Source organism: Pseudophryne corroboree, chromosome 6 (genome assembly GCF_028390025.1).
Source record: "Pseudophryne corroboree isolate aPseCor3 chromosome 6, aPseCor3.hap2, whole genome shotgun sequence".
Taxonomy (NCBI): domain Eukaryota; kingdom Metazoa; phylum Chordata; class Amphibia; order Anura; family Myobatrachidae; genus Pseudophryne; species Pseudophryne corroboree.
Genome location: NC_086449.1, coordinates 277646783 through 277669330, shown reverse-complemented (window position 1 = coordinate 277669330; position 22548 = coordinate 277646783).

Here is a 22548-nt window from a genome sequence, read left to right as displayed (position 1 = left end):
CAAGGGTTCTAATGGAGCTTCACTCTGAACTTGCAAAACCGCTATTTTTGATCTTTAAGGATTCAGTAATATCAGGTATGGTTCCCAAAGACTGGCGTAAAGCGGAAGTAGTGCCTATATTCAAAAAGGGAAGTAAAGCTGAACCAGGTAATTATAGACCAGTTAGTCTTACATCTATAGTGGGGAAAGTATTGGAAGGTATTCTAAGAGATAGTATTCAGAAGTTCCTTGAAGTCTATAAGGTCATTAAAAGGAATCAACATGGGTTTATGAAGGACAGATCCTGTCAAACCAATTTACTTGGCTTTTATGAAACAGTAAGCGCAAACCTAGATCAGGGTAAAGAAGTGGATGTAATCTTTTTAGATTTTGCCAAAGCATTCGACACTGTACCACATATGAGACTTATCTACAAGCTACAAGAATCAGGGCTGGGAAGCACAATATGCACTTGGCTCAAAAACTGGTTAGATAATAGGGAGCAGCGCATTGTGGTTAATGGATCTTTTTCAACTTGGACTGAAGTGCTAAGTGGTGTGCCGCAAGGCTCAGTATTAGGACCGCTATTGTTCAATATTTTCATTAAAGACCTAACAGAAGGTCTAGAGAGCATGGTGTCAATTTTTGCAGATGATACCAAATTGTGTAAAGTTATAAATGCGGAGGGGGATGCTGAGTCGCTTCAGAACGACTTAAATTAGAAGCTTGGGCAGCGAAATGGAGAATGCGCTTCAACACAGACAAGTGTAAGGCAATGCACTGTGGTAACAAGAACAAAAATAACACCTACCTACTAAATGGGGTAAAATTAGGGGATTTTGTACTGGAAAAGGACTTAGGTGTCCTCATAGATAGCAAACAAACCAGTAGTACCCAAAGTAGGACTGTAGCAAAGAAGGCTAATAAGATATTAGCATGCATAAAACGGGGAATTGATGCTAGGGACGAGAGTATTATACTCCCGTTATATAAATTACTTGTGAGGCCACACCTTGAATACTGTGTACAATTCTGGGCTCCTTACTACAAAAAGGATATCCTGGAGCTAGAAAAGGTTCAAAGGCGGGCAACCAAACTAATTAAGGGTATGGAGACGCTGGAATACGAGGAAAGGCTTGCAAGACTAGGCATGTTTACACTGGAAAAGAGGAGATTAAGAGGGCACATGATCAACATTTACAAATATATAAGGGGACAATATACAGATCTTGTGCAGGACCTGTTTTTGGTTAGATCAACACAGAGAACTCGTGGACACTCGCTCAGGTTAGAGGAGAGGAGATTCCGCACAATACGGCGTAAAGGCTTTTTTACGGTAAGGACGATACGTGTTTGGAATTTCCTGCCTGAGGGAGTTGTAATGGCCGACTAAGTCAACACCTTTAAGAATGGGTTAGATGAATTCCTAATGGATAAGGATATCCAGGGTTACGGGGCATAGTCACGCACTATGGTTATTATAAAAAAGAGGGGTAAAACGTAATGGCAGTCATCAACTTCAGTCAAAATTTTATACAAAATAATCGTGCATAGGAGACCACAAATAGGTTGAACTCGATGGACAATTGTCTTTTTTCAACCTTAGATACTATGTTGCTATGTTACTATGGTTTTGTCCATTAGAGAAACATTTAGCTGCTGCAATCAGGTCTGAATTAGGCCCTATGTTTCAGAATGCTAAGTAACTCATAGGAAGAAATTCAATAATTGTTCAGTATCTACAGAAAACTATACTCTCATGTTCACTGTTTGTCTACAATGTTTGTAACATAGGCAAAATATAGACAAGTCTCAGTGATGTATTATCATGGCCAATCTCAATTCCCCAAAACAACAGTACAATACAGTGCCTCTGCCACTACGCTCTCTTAGGTCTCAGACAATATTTCTAATGTATGTATTAGAAATTTTTATCAAATTTTAATAGAGAATTACGTTTAGTGTACATAAATCGTTCATGGGAAAGGGTGGAGTTTACAAGGGCAACCCATTCAGCAGATGACGGGGGAGCACGAGCCATCCAGGTGCGAGCGATACACACCCGGGCCAATGCTAGAACAATATTCACATAAAGGCAGGGGTGAAGCGGGAGGCAGTCCCTCAAATCAAGACCAAATATACAAATACGCGGAGTCAACAACGGGATCCGAATACCCATACAGGCTATAGCTATTGTGACATCCTCCCAAAAGGCATACACCCGCGGGCATTGCCAGAGCAAGTGCCAGAACCCAGCAGCCGGAGCAGAGCATTTTGGGCATTTATCAGAGGTCGAGCCTGTAAATTTAAACAGACGAGAAGGAGTCCAATAGACCCTATGTAAAATATAAAGCTGTATTTGCTGGAATCTAGCACTCGCCGAGGCCGCACGCGGAGAGGCCAATATATGATTCCAATCCTCCTCACCAATTTCATCTAAATCATGCATCCATTTAGCCTTGAGGGTGGGCAGCCCATCCGATCCAGAGGAGGAGAGAAGTGAGGAGTACGAAGCAGAAACCCTTCCACGAGACGTCAGAGTACGAATTAATTTATGAACAGGGGATTCAGAAAGTTGTGGAGCAGAGCCCCGCCACTGTGCCGCCAGAGCATGCCTGAGCTGTAGATAATGAAAAAAAAACACTGTCTAGGGATACCATAAGTAGTGGACAGATACTCATAACTATGGAGTACCCCATCCTGATAAAGTTGCCCCACTGCAGTCACCTCATATAAAGTCCAAATCGATCCACCCTCCATTTTAAAGAGTTCGGAGAAATTTATATTATTCCAAAGTGGGGAGCAGGGGTCCACCGTGGGATCTCCCAGCAGCTTCTCAGCAGCCAACCATATCCTACGAGCCTGTTACAACAATGGGGGGAGAGAGGTCAGCGGAGTAATAGCTAATAAAAACTGCAACGGAGAAAAGGAGTGGCCAGCACTGTCTAAAAGAGCTACCGGAAGGCTCTCATAATCCCCAGGAGTAACCCATTCATAAAGTTGTACAAGTTGGGCAGCCAAATAATATAACCATATATCCGGTAAGGCCAAACCACCCTCAGCTCTGGGTCTACTAAGCGTTTTGCATGCAATACGTGCCCGTTTAGCACCCCAGATAAAGGAAGTAATATATCGGGAAATCAACGAAAATTGTGAGGCAGGGATATAAACCAGTGAATTCTGCAGTACGTAAAGAAATTTGGGTTGAATAATCATTTTGATAATATTTACACGGCCCATCACAGTTAAAGGGAGTTTCTGCCAGATGCGTGCCTTCATACGTAGATTATCAATTTGAGGGGTCAAATTCAGGATAACAAAATCCTTAGGGCAGTGAGAGATATGAATACCAAGGTATTTAAATTGAGTGCACCATTGGAGGGGAAGGTCATAGGAAGGTGGGGGTAAAGTAGAGGGACTTAACGGGAACACCACAGATTTGCTCCAGTTAATACAAATACCCGAAAAAAAAACCTATTTCCCGTAGCAATTCCAAAAGGGCAGGCAATGAGGGGGATACATCTTTTAAGAATAGAATCATGTCGTCTGCATACAACCCAATTTTTTCCTCCTGGCCCACAACCCAGAGCCCCGCTATATCCGCTGCGGCTCTAACTGCACAGTCTAAGGGTTCCACAGCAAGAGCAAAAAGCAGCGGGGACAGAGGACACCCCTGTTGAGTACCCCTCTGCAACAAAAAAGATTCAGTAGTAAAACCATTAACCACAACTATCGCAGCTGGACAGGAATATAAAAGTTTAACCCAGGACAAAAATGTTGGGCCTACCCCAAATCTGGCAAGGGACTCCCAGAGATAAACCCATTCTACGGAATCAAAAGCATGGGCAGCATCGAGAGAAACCACAATCGCACCGTCCAAATCATCCCCCGCCAACTACATATACGTAAATAATTGTCTGAGATTGATGGTGGTAGATCTGCTCGGCATAAAGCCAGTTTGATCACAATGTACTAGCTCCAGGACCACAGTATTAAGTCAGAGCGCTAACAGTTTGGCAAGAATTTTTATGTCAGTTGACAATAGGGAGATAGGACAGTACGAATCTAAAAGAGGGAGATCTTTACCCGGCTTCGGTATTAGTACCACCAGTGCCTCTGCCATAGATGGGGGAAGAATGCCACCCCGTAACAACAGCTAAAAAAATAACAGAAGTTTAGGGGCAAAAAAATCCAAATGGGTCTTATACAGTTTGATAGGGAGACCATCAACCCCTGGGGCCTTATTATTGGGAAAAGACATAATAGCATTTTTAATCTCCTCTAACGTAAAGGGGGCATCCAAAAATTGTCGTGACTCAGGACTTAAAGAAGGAACCTCTATTTTATCAAAATAATTAGACAATGTTGAGAACGTATACTGCACCTTGGATCTATAAACATCTGAAAAGTGTGTGTAGAAACTAGAAGCTATAGAAGGGGTGTCAGTGCATATAACACCAGACACACTCCTAATGCTATGCACAGTGACGGGGGCAACTCCTGCCTTGCCAAAAACTTTCCCGAACGATCTCCCTGAATATAAAAATCATGAGCTCGGAAAAGTAAACTCCTCTTGGATTTATCAAGGAGTAGGTCCGTCAACTGCTTATGGACAATCAGCCATTCCACCCGATCCGCGGCGAGGCCACTACGCAAATCAGTCTGTTCAAGCTCCACACTCCTCCTCTCCAGCTCCCCCTCAAGCCGTCTACTAGATATCTTCAGCTGGGCAACTCTGGATATTAATGAACCCCAACGAAAAGCCTTATAAGCATCCCATATCAATAAAGCATTATCACAAATAGGATTAGTAGCGAAAAACTCCTCCCAAAGTGCAATTAGTTCAGAGGCTGCACCCATCTGGGTCAGCCAGAAAGGATTAATCTTCCAGAATGATGCCCCCCTGGGTATATCAAAACCTATAGATAACAATATAGGGGAGTGATCAGAAATCCCACGTGATAAGTATCTCACAGAGGAAACACAGGGGTGTAAGCAGCGCCATAACAATATGGGAAAATACCCCATACAAGCCTGAGAAACAGGAAAAACAACTGTATGTGGGGTTACGCAAGTGCCAGACATCCACTAGGCCAAGTTCAGAAATCAGATGGGCAAAGGCAGTGGGTCTAAGAGCCACATGTTGGGTAACAGGCCTCCATCTATCAGCAGCCTCGTCCAAAACAGCGTTAAAATCACCAATACATATAGCCGGGGCGGAGGAAAATTCCTGCATGAAGGCACAGGCCTTCACCAAAATTTCAGAGTTATAAGGAGGAGGAATATATACAGCTAGTAACACAAAAGCGGAGCTGTGTATAGTGCCAGCTAAAAAGACATAGCATCCCAGTGGATCAATTTGGACCTTAGTACAAACGAAATGCAAACTTTTATGGATTAACAGTGAAACATCCCTGGAATTAGAATGGAAAGTGGAGTGAAACGCCCACCCCACCCAAGGCTTTTTAAGTGAAAGAACTCGACTACCAATAAGATGTGTCTCCATAAAACAAACCAATCCATGATTTTGAGACTTAATATACTTTAAAACTAGGGAACGTTTAACCTTATCATTAAGGCCTCTAACGTTCCATGAGAAAACGTTCACCATAGTAGCATATAGTATTTGAGTATGACAACAGTAAGCCAACCGCACTCCAGCATGGTACCAGCCATCCCCCACACAAAAATAAAATAACCATAATCCAGCACTTTCAGAACAAAGTAGCACAAGAAAAACACATAGGAAAATACAAAAAACATGGATAATAAAAATAACAAAACCCAACCGCCCCCTCCCCGCATACCAACCCAAACATAGGTACACCTATTCCCAAACATTAGATTGATTCTAGAAGAGAGTCAATAAACTCAAAATAAACTATCTGTGGGGCAACTAAACCCCATAACCTTGAGGACATGAAGTCCCCAGCCTATCATCAAAAGAAACTTGCCCATGCCAAGTATTCACCAGCCCTGGTATAGAAGACACTCAGGGTGGAGCAGCGCGAGGATTAGGCTGAAAATCAATCCACACAGAGGCTTCCCTCGGAGTATCGAAAAATATGTGCGGTTGCCAGACACCACACGGAGTCTCGCTGGGTATAACATAGAATACTGCAGTTGTAAGTCCCGCAACCTCTGTTTAACCTGCGTAAATTGCGAACGGGACTTCTGGACCTCAGCCAAAAAGTCTTGAAAAACAGCCACCCTTTGACCCCCATGCTTCAATGGGCCTTTAATCCTAGCAAGACGTAATATAGTGTCCCTGTCCTTATAGTGAAGGATCTTCGCGATAAAAGTCCTTGGCTGGACTTCCGCTTCCGGTCTCATGCAGGTCGCAGCATAGCTCCGCTGCTCCGTTCAGGACCCGTCAAACTAAACTCTAAAAGGCTGCCGAACGCCTTCATCACCTCTCCACCCTGCAGCATAAGAGAATACTGAACTCTGATGGAGAAGTATCTCGTTTCCCCGCCCGCCGCCAAGCCGCTGCAGCCCAGACAGGAGAAATGCCGCGCTGAACCCATCATGGCGCCGGACGCTGACACAGCGCCCAGTGTCCCTGCACACAAGAAAGCTGCTGCAGCAGCTTCAGAAGACCCTGACTCTCCTCAGGTACGGCGTTCTCCTGACTCCCCTGTGACATATAAAGACATAGTGGAAGCAATCCAAACCACTATGTCTCCATTACTGACACAGGCAGTGTCAGAAATAACTCAGCAGATACAGAATCTACAGGGCAGGCTCTCAGACGCAGAGAATCATATAGGAGCAATCTCCCATGATGTCTCAGAAGCACAGTGTCAGATCCGCAGACTCCAGAAAGAAAATCATCAGCTTTGGAATAAAGTTGATGATATAGAGAACAGATCACGAAGATGCAATATTAGAATTGTTGGAGTCCCAGAATCCCTAAAAGGGCCGGATATCACATCCTTTATAACCATCACCCTCCCGAAACTCCTGAAGATAGAAATGGAATGCAAAGACCTAGTAATTTAAAGAGCCCACAGAGTAGGCCCCCCTCCTAAGCCTCATGACAAAAGGCCTAGGGTTATTATTTTTAAATGCCTAAACTACTTGCACAAGCTTGCTATCTGGAAAGCTTCCAGAAAGATTCCGGATCTGGTATGGGAAGGCAAACGCTTACGTCTCTTTCAAGACTTCTCGGTTGAACTAACCATGGCGAGAAAAGCCTTTTCTCCAATTTGCTCCTCTCTTGTCTCCGAAAAACGAAGATTTGCACTCATGTACCCGGCGCGCCTGCGCATCTTCTACGATGACAAACATTATGATTTTAATTCCCCAGATGATGGACAAGCCTTTCTGAGAGAAGAGCACCGCCAGATACCAGAAGATATCTCAGACCCACAACCTTCACAAAAATAGGACGTTCTTCTAATACCCACTTATAGCTATGTGTCGCTTTCTGGTATTATTATAAGCAAGTTTAGCAGTTTAAAAGACTGAATTTCCCTATTTCACTAGTTATGCCTTCTCTAAGTTAGTTAGCACCTCTGATGTATGAATACTAAGTCTACGGAAAGTCTATTACACACACACATCCCTCCCCCCCTCCCCCCCACTCTTTCTACCTATTCCCTTCTTTCCCCCCCCTCCCTCCTTCCCACTCCAATACACCCCTCAATACAATTCTAAATACTGCTTTCTACTTCTGACTACACAGACTAAACTCTATTAGAGGCCCTCCCCTCTACATACCTCGAGAACTCATACTCCCTGCCTATCACACTGTCTATACCTTTATGTTATAATACACAACCTACATCTATGCCATTCATAAAGAGGTCTATTTTAACAACTTCTAAGGGTTCTAGAACACCTGTAATGTTCCGTTATGTACCACTCTAGTTTCCTACACACTTTGATTAGTGTTGTTGCGTTATATATAAGTTTTAATAAGCTGTGGAAGATCTATGCCACCAGGCAAACAAATTTTCTGTTTACCATGAGGTACAAACCCATGGGAAATGTGTTGCATTATGTTGTTGCATTGTCTTGTCTCCCCCTCCCTTCTTGTTTCTTCCCCTTATGTTTCCCATCTGCACCCAGGTCTACCGTCATCAAAATCAAAGTATGTACTGTGCTGCTGATACTCCTAACCCCCTATCTCCCATGTCATCTTTAAAGATTGGATCGATCAATGTGGGAGGTTTCAACTCTCCAGCAAAGCGCCGTAAGGTACTGGTTTACTTAAATAGACAACATTTGGACATAGCATTCATCCAAGAATCTCACCTCATATCCGAGGAAACAGCCAAACTGCAGATGCTCAATTGGAGACTCCTAGCCTCCTCCCCCTTTAACTCCAAATCTAGGGGAGTTGTCATACTGATCTCGGAAAATATTCCATATAATACATTGTCCACTGAGGTGGATCCAGAAGGCCGATATATTATAGTTTTGGTTAAGATTTACTCCACCGTAAACACTTTATGTTCCCTATACGCTCCTAACTCCAAACCCCAATCTTTCCTACATACACTAATCCAGAAACTGCTACCCTTTGCCTCCTCTAATATGATCCTGGGAGGTGACTTTAATTTAATTTCCCATCCCCATTTAGATAAATCCCTACCTGTGGCTTCATCCCACCCCCCACCTAAACAAGGTATTCCTTCCTTTTTATCTATGCTTCAGCTGGTTGACGTGTGGAGAGCTCTCAACCCTACCGAGCGTGAATACACCTGCTTATCCTCTGCTCACAATACCCTTTCCCGTATTGACTATATTACTCTATCTAATACTCTCTTTACCCAAGTCACGGACTCAGGTATTGAGCCAATAATAGTGTCTGATCATGCATTGGTATGGCTAAAATTAAAAACTCAAAATGAGGTCTCCACACATAGAACATGGAGGTTTCCAGCAAATCTGATTAATTCCCCGAAATGTATTGTTTCTCTAAATAAAGCTTGGGAAGACTACCATGAACACAACAAACACCTTCTTGCCTCGGACCCATCCCTATACTGGATGACGGCGAAAGCAGTCATTAGAGGATCTGTCCTATCCTATGAATCCCAGGCAAAAAAGCGAAATTCTGAATCATATATCTCCCTTCAACAAACACTTACGAGCACCTATTCTACCTATACTCAAAACCCTTCTAGTACCAATAAGTCCATATACCTGACGGCCAAGATTAAATTTGATGAACTACTACAATCAATGGCAGATAAATATCAATTTTCCTCCAATTTTCGTTATCATAGGTATGGAAATAAAACCAGCAAATTTTTAACCAATATTTTAAATGGAACCAGACCTCCAATGAGGGTACAACCATTAATACTACCTGACGGGAGGCACACTTCCTCAAATAAACAAATAACCCAAATAATGAGTGAATATTTCGCTAACATATATTTCAATAGTCAGTCCTCTCTCCCCCCCCCTCCACCACCACTCCCCCAGACTTGCCTCCTGATACACCTAACACTACTAATGCATCAACCCCGGATATTCCCCAATCTATCTGGCAAGACTTACTATACCCTCAAGTCCCACAAGATCTAATACCCTCCCTAACTCGCCCAATCACAGTTGAAGAGGTCAGACAGAATATTAAGTCCTTGAAACCTGCTAAGGCACCTGGCCCGGATGGATACTGCGGAGAATTTTATAAACTGTTCATAGATCAGGTTTCCCCAATTTTAACGACATTCTACAATTCTATTTTATATAAATGTTCACCTCCCTTGTATTTCAATTCAGCAATAATTAAATTAATTCTAAAGCCAGGGAAAAACCCTGCTCTTCCAGGCTCGTATAGACCCATTTCATTATTAAATTGCGACTATAAACTCCTCACAAAAATCCTCGCCACTATACTAAACCCAATCCTTCCTGAGGTGATCCATCCGGACCAGTCAGGATTCATTAAAGGAAGACATTCCGTCACAAACATTCGCAAAGTGCTGGCTACACTTCAAGCTGACGAGGTGGGAACAGATGGGTCCAATGGAAAAATCATACTTTCCATAGATGCCGAGAAGGCTTTCGATCTAGTACAGTGGTCCCATCTGTTCCTTACATTAGAACGATTTGGCTTTCCCCCCACTTTCATAAATTTCCTCAAGACATTATACACATTACCAACATCCCAAATAGCCTGTAATGGCTTCCTCTCCCACCCCTTCTCTATACAGAAAGGAACACGACAGGGATGCCCTCTTTCGCCCCTCTTATTCGCCCTGGCAATAGAACCCCTAGCAATCGCACTTTGCTCAGACCCAAGATTCACAGGTATATATATTTCATCCTTAGAATTAAAAATTTCATTATTTGCTGATGATATGATTATCTTTATATCCAACCCGACAGCATCCTTACCAATAATTCTAGGTATTATTACTTCCTTCAGCCCCATCTCCGGTTATAAAATTAACATTTCAAAATCAGTTATCCTACCCATTCATCCTTTGAATTCCGCTCTCCGAACCCATCCAGCCTTAACCCAATTTCAGATCCAATCCTCACAAATCACTTACTTAGGAATTCAAATTACTAATAGTCCCTCGTCACTTTATTCGGCCAACTTTACCCCTCTACTATTAAAAATCCACTCGCAACTTAAATCATGGACCAACTTACCGTTATCTCTATTTGGCAGAACAGCAGTTTTAAAGAGTGTTATATTTCCAAAAATATACTATATTCTACAAATGCTACCATGCCTCATTACAAAACATGATATACAAAATTTAGAAAAAGCCTTCTCTTCCTTCCTATGGAATGGCAAAAGGCCGAGAATATCCTTACAAAAATTCTATAAAACAAAAACCTCAGGTGGACTTAATCTTCCAAACTTTAATCTATATGCCCTTACCACTCACGTTCGTTATATAGCGGATTGGCTCATGGAAACCTCCAACTACACGGACAAAACACTAGAACAACAGGTTTTTCACCCTTTCTCCCCTGGGGCGCTTCTTCAAACGCCAGCCAGCCTCATACCTAAGAAAATATTGAACCATACATTATTCCGGGATACCTACTCTAGCTGGATTAAAATTAATAAAATTCTCAAATCATCTCACACTAGAACCCTATTCATTCCACTCTGGGGTAACCCTAACTTCATTCCATCCATCTTAGACAACACCTTTCACCAATGGTCTGAGAAAGGACTCAATTTGGCAACAAAATTATTCGACCCAGGAGGAACCATACTCCCTTTCTCTTCCCTAAAAGAGGCATATACACTCCCTAACTCCCAGTTTTATCTCTACCTCCAAGCCAGACACTTTGCCCTTTCCTCAATGCCAAATAACACTAAGCCCAAGATAACTCACCCTCTGGATCCCATCTTCAACTCTCTCTCCAAGAAAACTTTCAAATCCAAGGCACTTTACCTCTTCCTTACGAATTGCAAAACTGATAATCATATTAACACACTAGCCCGTTCATGGAGCACAGATATACCCACAATCTCAGCTCATAATCTATTTAACGCCCAGACCCCTAAGATAAAGAGCATATTGCAATCGGTATACCTGCAAGAAGTTCACTTCAAATCACTACACAGAATATATATCGCCCCTGCCCAAAGAAGTTACATGTCAAATGTGGAATCGGGCATATGCCCCAAATGCTCAATGTCCAATGCAAAATACTTTCACTCTATCTGGGCCTGTACTAAGATATTGAAATTCTGGCGAAAAGTCCTAGCTTTTCTTGAATCCGCAGTTCAAGTGAGGTTAGCACTGAACCCATTAGCCTGTCTATGTCTAAGTTTGGAGACTTGGAACATTCCCTCAACAGATCGTATCCTCACCCCTTCCTTATCGTCACTCTAACCATGGCAAAGAAACTCATCCTAATACACTGGACTGTTAAATCATCACCTTCAATTCAAGAATTGAAACACAAATTACTACAATTGATTTACTTCGACAAGAGAGCACTCTTTCTCAATCCCGATGCTCAAATAAACAAATTTACTCAGAAATGGGGACGATACATCTCCTCTCTAGATGATGAGACAAAAAAAGATATATGGTACAATTTAGCTCCTATATCTGATCTTTGATACTCATGATCCACACCTTATATCGAAGATCAAGCACACTCATACCTATCGATCTATCTTGACCTAGGATACTTCTCCCCCCCCCTCCATCCCTTTCCTACCCTCTCCCCACCCACAGTCTTCGTCTTATTGTATGTCTTAATTAACTTCTTCTATATCTTTATTATCTGACTTTGATTCTATGGTGTATTCAATCTCCGAAATATTACCGGCTCTATGTTTTCTAAACAGTAACGATATATATGACAATATAAATTCTTTTGCTACCTTATACATTGTAATACTCCTTATCATTTCGGCTTTTCCCAAGTCTGTTTGTATGCAACGCTAATTTACATTACTCCTCAAGGACTATTCAGTTCAAAAGACAACTTATGTTAAACTATATTGCACTTTTGTGTTAAAAATGAATAAAATCTTTAAACCAAAAGTCCTTGGCTGTGCACCTAGAGGGAGGGGCGGGAGGGGACACAATGGGCCCTTTCAACAGCAAACTGTGGAGTGAACGATTCTTTACAGAATATGGATAATAACCAGGATTCCAGAAATTGTTCTGACTGAGAGCCCTCCGCCTTTTCAGGGAGGCCCACAAAACGAACATTAATCCGTCTGAGGCGTCCCTCGATATCCGTCAATTTAAATTTGCATGCAGACATCTGAGATTCCAAGGAGGTAAGGCGGGCAGGAATAGGTGTACAGGAGTCCTCTAATAAGGAAATGCGATTCTCTGTCTCCCCAACTCTATCTCGGAGTTTCTGCATATCCTGGTGTATAAACGAGATATCAACATGGATCTCCGCCACTTTATCCGCAAGACGCTTCTCAGAATCCATAATGGCTTGTAGCAGTTGAGACATGGTAACTTCAGCAATTTCAGGAACGTGCGCCATAGTGGGAAAAGAGGGAGAGGAGGCAGCTAACGATGGAGATGAAGATGCAGAGGAAACAGGGGACCTTTCCACGTGAGCAAATCGCGCTAAGTGAGCCGCAGCTGAATTGCGGTGTCTCCGGACCATCAGGCCCACCCAACCAAAGACAGGGAGGCAAAGGTTATGTTATAAATCCTCCAGCAGATAATAAGACTGAGGGCGCAGGTCCAAAGATGTTTCCTCAAAAACCCACACAGAGTGCACTTTTACCTCAGAGGAATATGTAGTGAGATGTTAGGGCTCAGCAAAAAGGGGTATGCAGCACAGGGGCACAGCGGGCAGAGGCAGGCAAGTTCCAGAATCCCTGCAGGAGGCAGGCTAGGGAAGTGCAGCAGGTCTCACAGCGCCTATGTGGGGTTTCCCCACTCATACAGCGCAGTAGGCACCAGTCCCATCCCCCCACGGCAGCAGCAGAAGCAGGGACCCCAGATGGGGTTTGACAGCGCACGTGAGAAGAGAGGCGCAGACTGGAGCAGGTCACCTGATCAAAGGCCCCGATGGTCTCGCGCCTCCAGCGCATCAGTCCCAGCAGCTCCAGCCAAGAGGGAGAATCCATGCAGCTGGCAGGGAAGGAGGTAAGCCCCGCGATCTGTCAGCCAGACATACACCAGGGCCGGGAGACAGGGTAGTCAGCAGGAGAGTGTGGGAGACAGAGAGCGGGCTGCAGCGATCCCCAAGATGGCGCCGGTCACACTCAGGACGCTCCCGGTCAGGGCAGCACGGCGCACTCAGGGGCAATATGCACAGCAGGGAGGTACAGGAATCCACTCAAAGGTATCTCCAAATGGGCAGCAGAACTTTGGACAGCTATATTGGGCATTCTGGGCAACCATACGGGGCAGCAGGAGTAATATCAGGAGTATGAGGCTAGGGAGTTTAGGAACTCTTGTCCTACTCCATGTCCTGCTAGGCCACACAGCCCTTTGGAATTTATTTTTAACTTTATTTGAAGGTGTTTGGTCAGGTGTCTTCTACCTGCTTTTTATCAGGTGACTGAAACATCTCCCTTTTATCCAGGTAAACAGACATCTGTAGTTCCCCTGTAGGACCTCAAGGTCTTTATCACTAATATTGCTTTAGAACACTGTTTACATGAAGTTAGTAAGTTACAAACTGTATGTGAAATACTGAATATTGCACCTTATTATTTTTGCTTTCTGCCAAATCAACACTCTATTGTTCACTACAATGACAGGTATTTCAGTCTTCATAACAGACATTCACTTTATTTTGCTATATTCTTTTGTACTTTTTCTTTTTTTTACTAAATCATTTATAGCTAGAGCAATGTTGTGCGATTAGTAGTATCCCCCTATCTCTAGCGGCTTGAATGCAGCCAGGAGCAATATAACTAATACTGCAAATAAAGAGCTACCACTCGTGTTTTATTGTTCACATGCTTTGTCTGCTAAAATAACTTTATTGCTTTGCCTGAGTCAAAATAAAAACTTTTACCATTTATATTTGGAAGAATGAGTCTTTGGGCATTTTCTTTTTGTTTATTTTTTAAGTTAAAATGGTATTTCATGAACAGATAGCTGTGATAGCATTGTGCTATTGACTGGTGCTTACTGTTCTCTCAGCGATGCACTGTAAGTGAATTAACTATTTACATTTCTTTTATAAGGATTTTCTCTAAACATACTGGGGTATATTTACTAAGGTCCCGATTTTGACCGAGATGCCGTTTTTTCTTCAAAGTGTCATCTCGGTAATTTACTAAGCAAAAATCACGGCAGTGATGAGGGCATTCATAATATTTTGGAAGTCCTAGGAAAAAATCACGAATCAATACACCATCGGTCAAATACGCCTGCAATTTGGTAGAAATCGGGAATTTACTAAAAAGTGCAAATCACAAACACTGCCGACAATAGCCAAACACTGCCGTGCAGAAATACTATTCGTAAAAAAGTGCTAAAAAAAACCAGACCTGCTTTTTTATCCCGTGTTTGGATAGGCATGCTGGGATCCATGAGATCCATGCATGTTTATCAGTGGGAAGGGGATGGGAAAGTGTTCATTTTTAGGAAAAAAATTGCGTGGGGTCCCCCCTCCTAAGCCAAACCAGCCTCGGGCTCTTTGAGCCGGTCCTGGTTGCAAAAATATGGGGAAAAAATTGACAGGGGTTCCCCCATATTTAAACAACCAGCACCGGGCTCTGCGCCTGGTCCTGGTTCCAAAAATACGGGGGACAAAAAGTGTAGGGGTCCCCCGTATTTTTGAAACCAGCACCGGGCTCCACTAGCTGGACAGATAATGCCACAGCCAGGAGTCACTTTAATACAGCGCCCTGCGGCCGTGGCATTAAATACCCAACTAGTCACCCCTGGTCGAAGTACCCTGGAGGAGTGGGAACCCCTTCAATCAAGGGGTCCCCCCCCTCCAGCCACCCAAGGGCCAGGGGTGAAGCCCGAGGCTGTCCCCCCCATCCATGGGCAGCGGATGGGAGGCTGATAGCCATTGTGTAAAAAAATGAATATTGTTTTTAGTAGCAGTACTACAAGTCCGAGCAAGCCTCCCCCGCAAGCTGGTACTTGGAGAACCACAAGTACCAGCATGCGGCGGAAAACCGGGCCCGCTGGTACCTGTAGTACTACTACTAAAAAAATACCCCAATAAAAACATAAGACACACACCTTGAAAGTATAACTTTAATACATACATCCACACCACCATATACACATACTTACCTTATGTTCACACAAGGGTCGGTCCTCTTCTCCATGTAGAATCCATGGTGTACCTGTTGAAAAAAATATACTCACAAAATCCAGGGTAGAAGGCTCTTCTGCTTGTAATCCATTTGTAATCCTCGTACTTGTCAAAATAAAAAAACGGACACCCGACCTCGAACTGAAAGGGGCCCCATGTTTTCACATGGGACCCCTTTCCCCGAATGCCAGAAACCCCCTCTGACTTATGTCTAAGAGGGTTTCTTCAGCCAATCAGGGAGCGCCACGTTGTGGCACCCTCCCGATCGGCTGTGTGCTCCTGTACTGTCTGACAGGTGGCACACGGCAGTGTTACAATGTAGCGCCTATGCGCTCCATTATAACCAATGGTGAGAACTTTGTGGTCAGCGGTGAGGTTACTTTCGGTCAACCGCTGACCACAAAGTTCCCACCATTGGTTACAATGGAGCGCATAGGCGCTACATTGTAACACTGCCGTGTGCCGCCTGTCAGACAGTACAGGAGCACACAGCCGATCAGGAGGGTGCCACAACGTGGCGCTCCCTGATTGGCTGAAGAAACCCACTTAGACATAAGTCAAAGGGGGTTTCTGGCATTCGGGGAAAGGGGTCCCATGTGAAAACATGGGGCCCCTTTCATTTCGAGGTCGGGTGTCCGTTTTTTTATTTTGACAAGTACGAGGATTACAAATGGATTACAAGAAGAAGAGCCTTCTACCCTGGATTTTGTGAGTATAATTTTTTCAACAGGTACACCATGGATTCTACATGGAGAAGAGGACCGACCCTCGTGTGAACATAAGGTAAGTATGTGTATATGGTGGTGTGGATGTATGTATTAAAGTTATACTTTCAAGGTGTGTGTCTTATGTTTTTATTGGGGTATTTTTTTAGTAGTAGTACTACAGGTACCAGCGGGCCCGGTTTTCCACCGCATGCTGGTACTTGTGGTTCTCCAAGTACCAGCTTGCTGGGACTTGTAGTACTGCTGCTAAAAACAATATTCAACACTTTCAACAAAGGCTATCAGCCCCCCATCCGCAGCCCTTGGATGGGGGGACAGCCTCGGGCTTCACCCCTGGCCCTTGGGTGGCTGGAGGGGGGGGACCCCTTGATTGAAGGGGTTCCCACTCCTCCAGGGTACCCCGGCCAGGGGTGACTAGTTGGGTATTTAATGCCACGGCCGTAGGGCGCTGTATAAAAGTGACCCCCGGCTGTGGCATTATCTGTCCAGCTAGTGGAGCCCGGTGCTGGTTTCAAAAATACGGGGGACCCCTACGCTTTTTGTCCCCCGTATTTTTGGAACCAGGACCAGGCGCAGAGCCCGGTGCTGGTTGTTTAAATATGGGGGAACCCCTGTCAATTTTTTTCCCATATTTTTGCAACCAGGACCGGCTCAAAGAGCCCGAGGCTGGTTTGGCTTAGGAGGGGGGACCCCACGCAATTTTTTTTTTAAGTTTAAACATTTTTTTTTTTACAAGGTGCACAATGAAGCCCAGCACGGATCTCTCAGATCCGGCCGATATTCATTGTATTAAAGTCGGCAGTATTTTACAAGTCACTCACGTAAAACACTGCCTAAAAAAACGAATGACATCGACATCGGAAAAACCGAAAATGCAGAATACGGCAGCTTAGTAAATTCGTCGTAATAAATTCAAAAAGTTGCATATTTACACTTTCGATGTCATTCGTGATTGAACTTTGACCTCAAACGGAAAATTACGAATATTAGTAAATTTACCCCACTGTATCTTAAAATATAAAAACAAATGTCCTAACTGACTCATCAATCCCCAAATCCCTGGACCTAGAAACATTAAATTTGGTGAGTAGATTCCTTCCATGATGTAATCACCCACTAAGCAGAGGTTTTAAAAAAAAAAAATTAACCCCTAATGGGGTGAAAAGAGGTAAAAATGTATTTTCATGGATTCCTCAATATCTCTTAGGCAGGAGCGTCTCTTGCCGTGGGCAAGCAGGATTTTTGCTTGGGGTGCCGCATCCTGATGGGCGCTGCTGCCACTCCCAGCTCACCAGTGGCGGAACTAGCAGTGGTGCATTGCGCCGAGGCCCGCCGCTGTGAAGGGACCAACAGCTGCCGGCATTTCAAAGAGTCACACTGACTCATTGTAATACCAATGCCGCCAGCGCTGCGCCCGGCGCTAGTGCCCATTTGTATTTGTAATTATCATTGATAATGCAGCACATAATTGGGGTCCCGGCCAGAGAGGAAGGAGGAGCCACTCTTCCCTCTTCTCCCCGCTCAAGCGTGTCCGCCCCACGGACTTAATAGTGCCGTGCTACAGATTGTGAGTGGTGAGGAGGGACTATCTTCCATCTCTTCCCCTCCCAGACATTGTGGTACTGCCATTTATGTGTTGAGAGCCCTTTCAATTGGGGAGGAGGGGCCTCTGTCTCTGCCCTTCCCCCATATACTCAATAATGCTGCCTCTGTTGGACTATCTGACCAGAGGGGGAGGAGTGGCCACTCTCTCAGATCCTCACTCCCCTTTCATATTTATATTCCACCCTCCTCCCATCCCCTAACGTCCCTGGCACCAAAAATCAATTGGCGGGAAGCAGAGTTACTGGCCATCTCCACACGAGGCACAGCTGCAGCAGCACAAGACACAGACATCAGGTAGGAAAAAAATAGTGCTAGAGTACTACAGGTGGCAAGTACTGCTCGACCTCTCTTTCTCAGTATCCCCCTCCCTTCCTCTTAATTCCCCTCTCTCTCCTCTCTCTCCCCCTCTCTCTCTCCATCTCCCCCTCTTTCTCAGTCTTCCTTTCTCCATCTATCCCCTCTCTCTCTCTTTCTCTGTCTCACCCTCTCTTACTTCATCTTCACCCCTCTGTCTTCCTCCCTCCATCTCCTCCTCTTTCTCAGTCTGCATCTCTCTCCATCTATTTCCTCTCCCTCTTTCTCAGTCTCCTCCTCTCTCTCAGTCTGCCCCTCTCTGTCTATCTCCATCTCTACCCCTCTCTGTCTCCCCCTCCCTCTCTCCATCTCTGCTCCTCTCCGTCTTCACCCCTCTCTCTCCATCTCCACCCCTCTCTCTCTCTCTCCCTCCATCTCCCATCGCTCTCTCCCTGTCTGCCACTCTCTTTCCATGTCCCCCTATCTCTCTTTCTCAGTCTCCCTCTCTTGCTCTGTCTCCCTCCAACAGGGGGCACAACTCTACTGGGGGTACAGCTACAGGGGCAAAACTCTACAGGGGGCACAACTACAGGGGCACAACTCTACTGGGGGCACAGCTACAGGGGGCACAACCACAGGGGGCATAACTGTGGCCACGCTCCTTCCCTATGAAGGCATGCCCCTATTTTTTTACCCATGCCTAAGGCTTGCAATTATCCTATTATGCCTGTCGGGGGGGTGTCAAAGGAAACTTTCACCCTGGGCGCCACAAGGTCTAAAACCGGTCCTGATCTTAGGCCTAAAATATCAACTTTGTTTTGGCTTAGAATTCTTTCCCACACAAATACCTAAAAACTTAATTCAGGATTTTTTCCTACTCAACACCAAAATATGCAAATCTGGATTTGGGAGTGCCATTCTAAACCCTAAAAATGGCTACCGTCATTAATCCCACTCTACTTTAGTCATTTGAAGGGGCAGAAATGGAGTACAGGTCTGTGCAAATGGATGAAGTGGTCCACTACCCTGTGGATTTTACGCAACATCCTCAACCCTCTTGGCCTCATAGCCCACAAGCTTTTCCTCAAAGTGGGGGTTCCAGTGATGCTGCTCAATCTGTCCAAACTCTGCAATGGCACAAGACTGTAAGTGAAGGCCTCCACAGGAACATCATCGAGGCCACAGTGTTCACTGGCTGACCTCGGGGGGAGTCAATGTTCATACTCCACATACCACTCATTCCATAAGTATCCCTTCAAGCTCAGAAGGCTGCACTCCCCCCCAAAAAAAAAAAATGCAGATGCACACTCTATAGTACTAAGCAACGCTGATCAGTATAATTCTAATAAACTCTGAAATCTAGGCCAGAAACATAAGGGCCCACCAATCACGACCAGGAGATCTCATCTGGTGGGTCACTAACACTAAGGATCAGGCCAAGGGCACAGGCCCCTTAAGTCAGCACAGACCAGTTGTCTTAAGGTATCACACTAGTGAGCAGCTAAGGTGTTAATAAGTGTCACATAAGTAAGAAGCATAAGCTGTGTGTTAAGAGTGTTACATAGGTAAAAAGATATAATTAGAATGTTAAAAGGTGGTACATACTCTAGGTAAACAATTATTTGGCACTAAAAAAGTGCTAGATTAAGTTTTACAGTGTCATGTGTTAGACAGTGGATCACTCTGCGGTCTGTCTCCTTTCCGAGCATTAGAGGAAGCTTCCCTGCTCTAGTGTTTTCCCTCCTAGTGTCAGCTCCGTGCAGGAGGAGGTGCTTAGTGCACAGTCTGAGAGAGTTCTTCCTGGGAGAGACAAACTACACTGATGTGCAGCTTCTTCTCTTCTGAGTGTGTGACCTTGTCTACCCTGCAGCCACAACCTGTGTGTACTAAGACGCTGTGTTACCACTGTACTGCTTCAAATGTATACTTTGAGTTCCTGCTGCTGCAGAACATCTTCTATATGCTACAACCTGTTATAGCTGTTATATGTATAAACCAATCATCCTAGTTAAGTGCCGTTGTGTGAACTAACATCCCTATACGACACCGCAACACTCTGCCAACATCATGCCCAAGAGCAGCCAGGCCACACCAAACCCAAGAGACCCTGGGCCCTGAACTCATCCCTAAAACTTAACATTTATATAAATGTATTCAGGACTTATCATCATTAGAGATGAACGGGTTCGGTTCTCTAAGAATCGAACTCTATCGAACAACACATCCTGAGCCCGGATCCGAGTCCAGCTCGGGTTTTCCTGAAAGACTCGGAAACCGGAATGGGGCAAAAACATCATCATCCCGCTGTCAGATTCTCGCAGGTTTTGGATCCCATATAAGGAGCCGCGCATCACCGCCATTTTCACTCCAGTCCTGGAGAGTGTAGCGAGAGGACATGTCTCTCTACTCAGTGTCCATCTGTGCGGGAAAGTGGTCTGGCGACCTGCTCTGTCTGTCATTCCAGTGCTTCTGTTGTGCTGCATCAGTCCAGCGTGGTGTCTTATGCTGCATCAGTCCAGTCACAGTGGTGGTGTCCTCTGCTGCCATATGTCCAGTGCTGCTGTATAAATCCAGACCAGTGGTGCTGTGTTGTGCTGCATCAATCCAGTGGTGGTGTCTTGTGCTGCATCAGTCCAGTCACAATAGTGGTGTCCTCTGCTGCGATATGTCCAGTGGTGCTGTATAAGTCCAGTCCATTGCAGTGGTGCTATATTGTCCTGCATCAGTCCAATGGTGGTGTCCCTGTGCTGCTGTATATTATATGTTCAGTGGTACTGCCGTAGAAGTCCAGTGATACTGCTGCATATGTCCAGTTATACTGCCGTATATGTTTAGTGATACAAAGAGTAAATCCAGTCCAGTGGTACTGCCGTATAAGTCCAGTGATACTGCCATATATGTCCAGTGGGTACTGCCGTTTAAATCCAGTGGTACTGCCGTATAAATCCAGTCCAGTGGTACTGCCATATATGTCCAGTGATACTGCCATATAAATCCAGTGGTACTGCCGTATAAATCCAGTCCAGTGGTACTGCCGTATAAGTTCAGTGTGACTGCCGAATATTTCCAGTTGTACTGCCGTATAAATCCAGTTATACTGCCGTATATGTCCATTGGTACTGCAATATAATTCCAGTGATACTGCTGTATATGTCCAGGTGGTACTGCCGTATAAATCCAGTGGTACTGCCATAAAAATCCAGTCCAGTGGTACTGCTGTATATGCCCAGTGATACTGCCGTATATGTCCATTGGTACTGCCATATAATTCCAGTGATACCTCTGTATATGTCCAGTGGTACTGCCGTATAAATCCAGTGATACTGTCATATAAATCCAGTCCACTGATACTTCCGTATAAATCCAGTGATACTGCTGTATATGTCCAGTGGTACTGTCATATATGTCCGGTGATATTGCCATATAAATCCAGTCCAGTGGTACTGCTGTATAAGTCCAGTGGTACTTCCTTATAATTCCAGTGATACTGTCACTGTCGTATATGTTCAGTGGTACTGCTGTATAAATCCAGTGGTACTGCCGTATAAATCCAGTCCAGTGGTACTGCCGTATAAGACCAATGGTACTGCCAAATAATTCCAGTGATACTGCCGTATAAGTCCAGTGGTACTGCCGTATAAGTCCAGTGGTACTGCCGTATAAGTCCAGTGGTACTGCTGCATAAGTCCATTGATACTGCTGTATAAATCCAGTCCAGTTGTACTGCCATATAAGTTCAGTGGTACTGCTGTATATGTCCAGTGGTACTGCCGTATAAGTCCAGTGATACTGCCATATAAATCCAGTCCAGTGGTACTGCCGTATAAGTACAGTGATAGTGCCATACATGTCCAGTGGTACTGCCGTAAAAATCCAATCGATTGGTATTGCCGTATAAATCCAGTCCAGTGGTACTGCCGTTTAAGTCCAATGATACTGCCATATAAATCCAGTCCAGTGGTATTGCCGTATAAGTCTAGTGATACTGCCATATAAATCCAGGCTATGGTACTGCTGTATAAATCCAATCCAATGCTACTGCCGAATAATTCCAGTCCAGTGATACTGCCATATAAATCCAGTCCAGTGGTACTGCCATATAAATCCAGTCCAGTGGTACTGCCGTATAAGTCCAGTGATACTGCCATATAAATCCAGGCTATGATACTGCTGTATAAATCCAGTCCAATGCTACTGCCGTATAAGTCCAGTCCAGTGATACTGCCATATAAATCCAGTCCAGTGG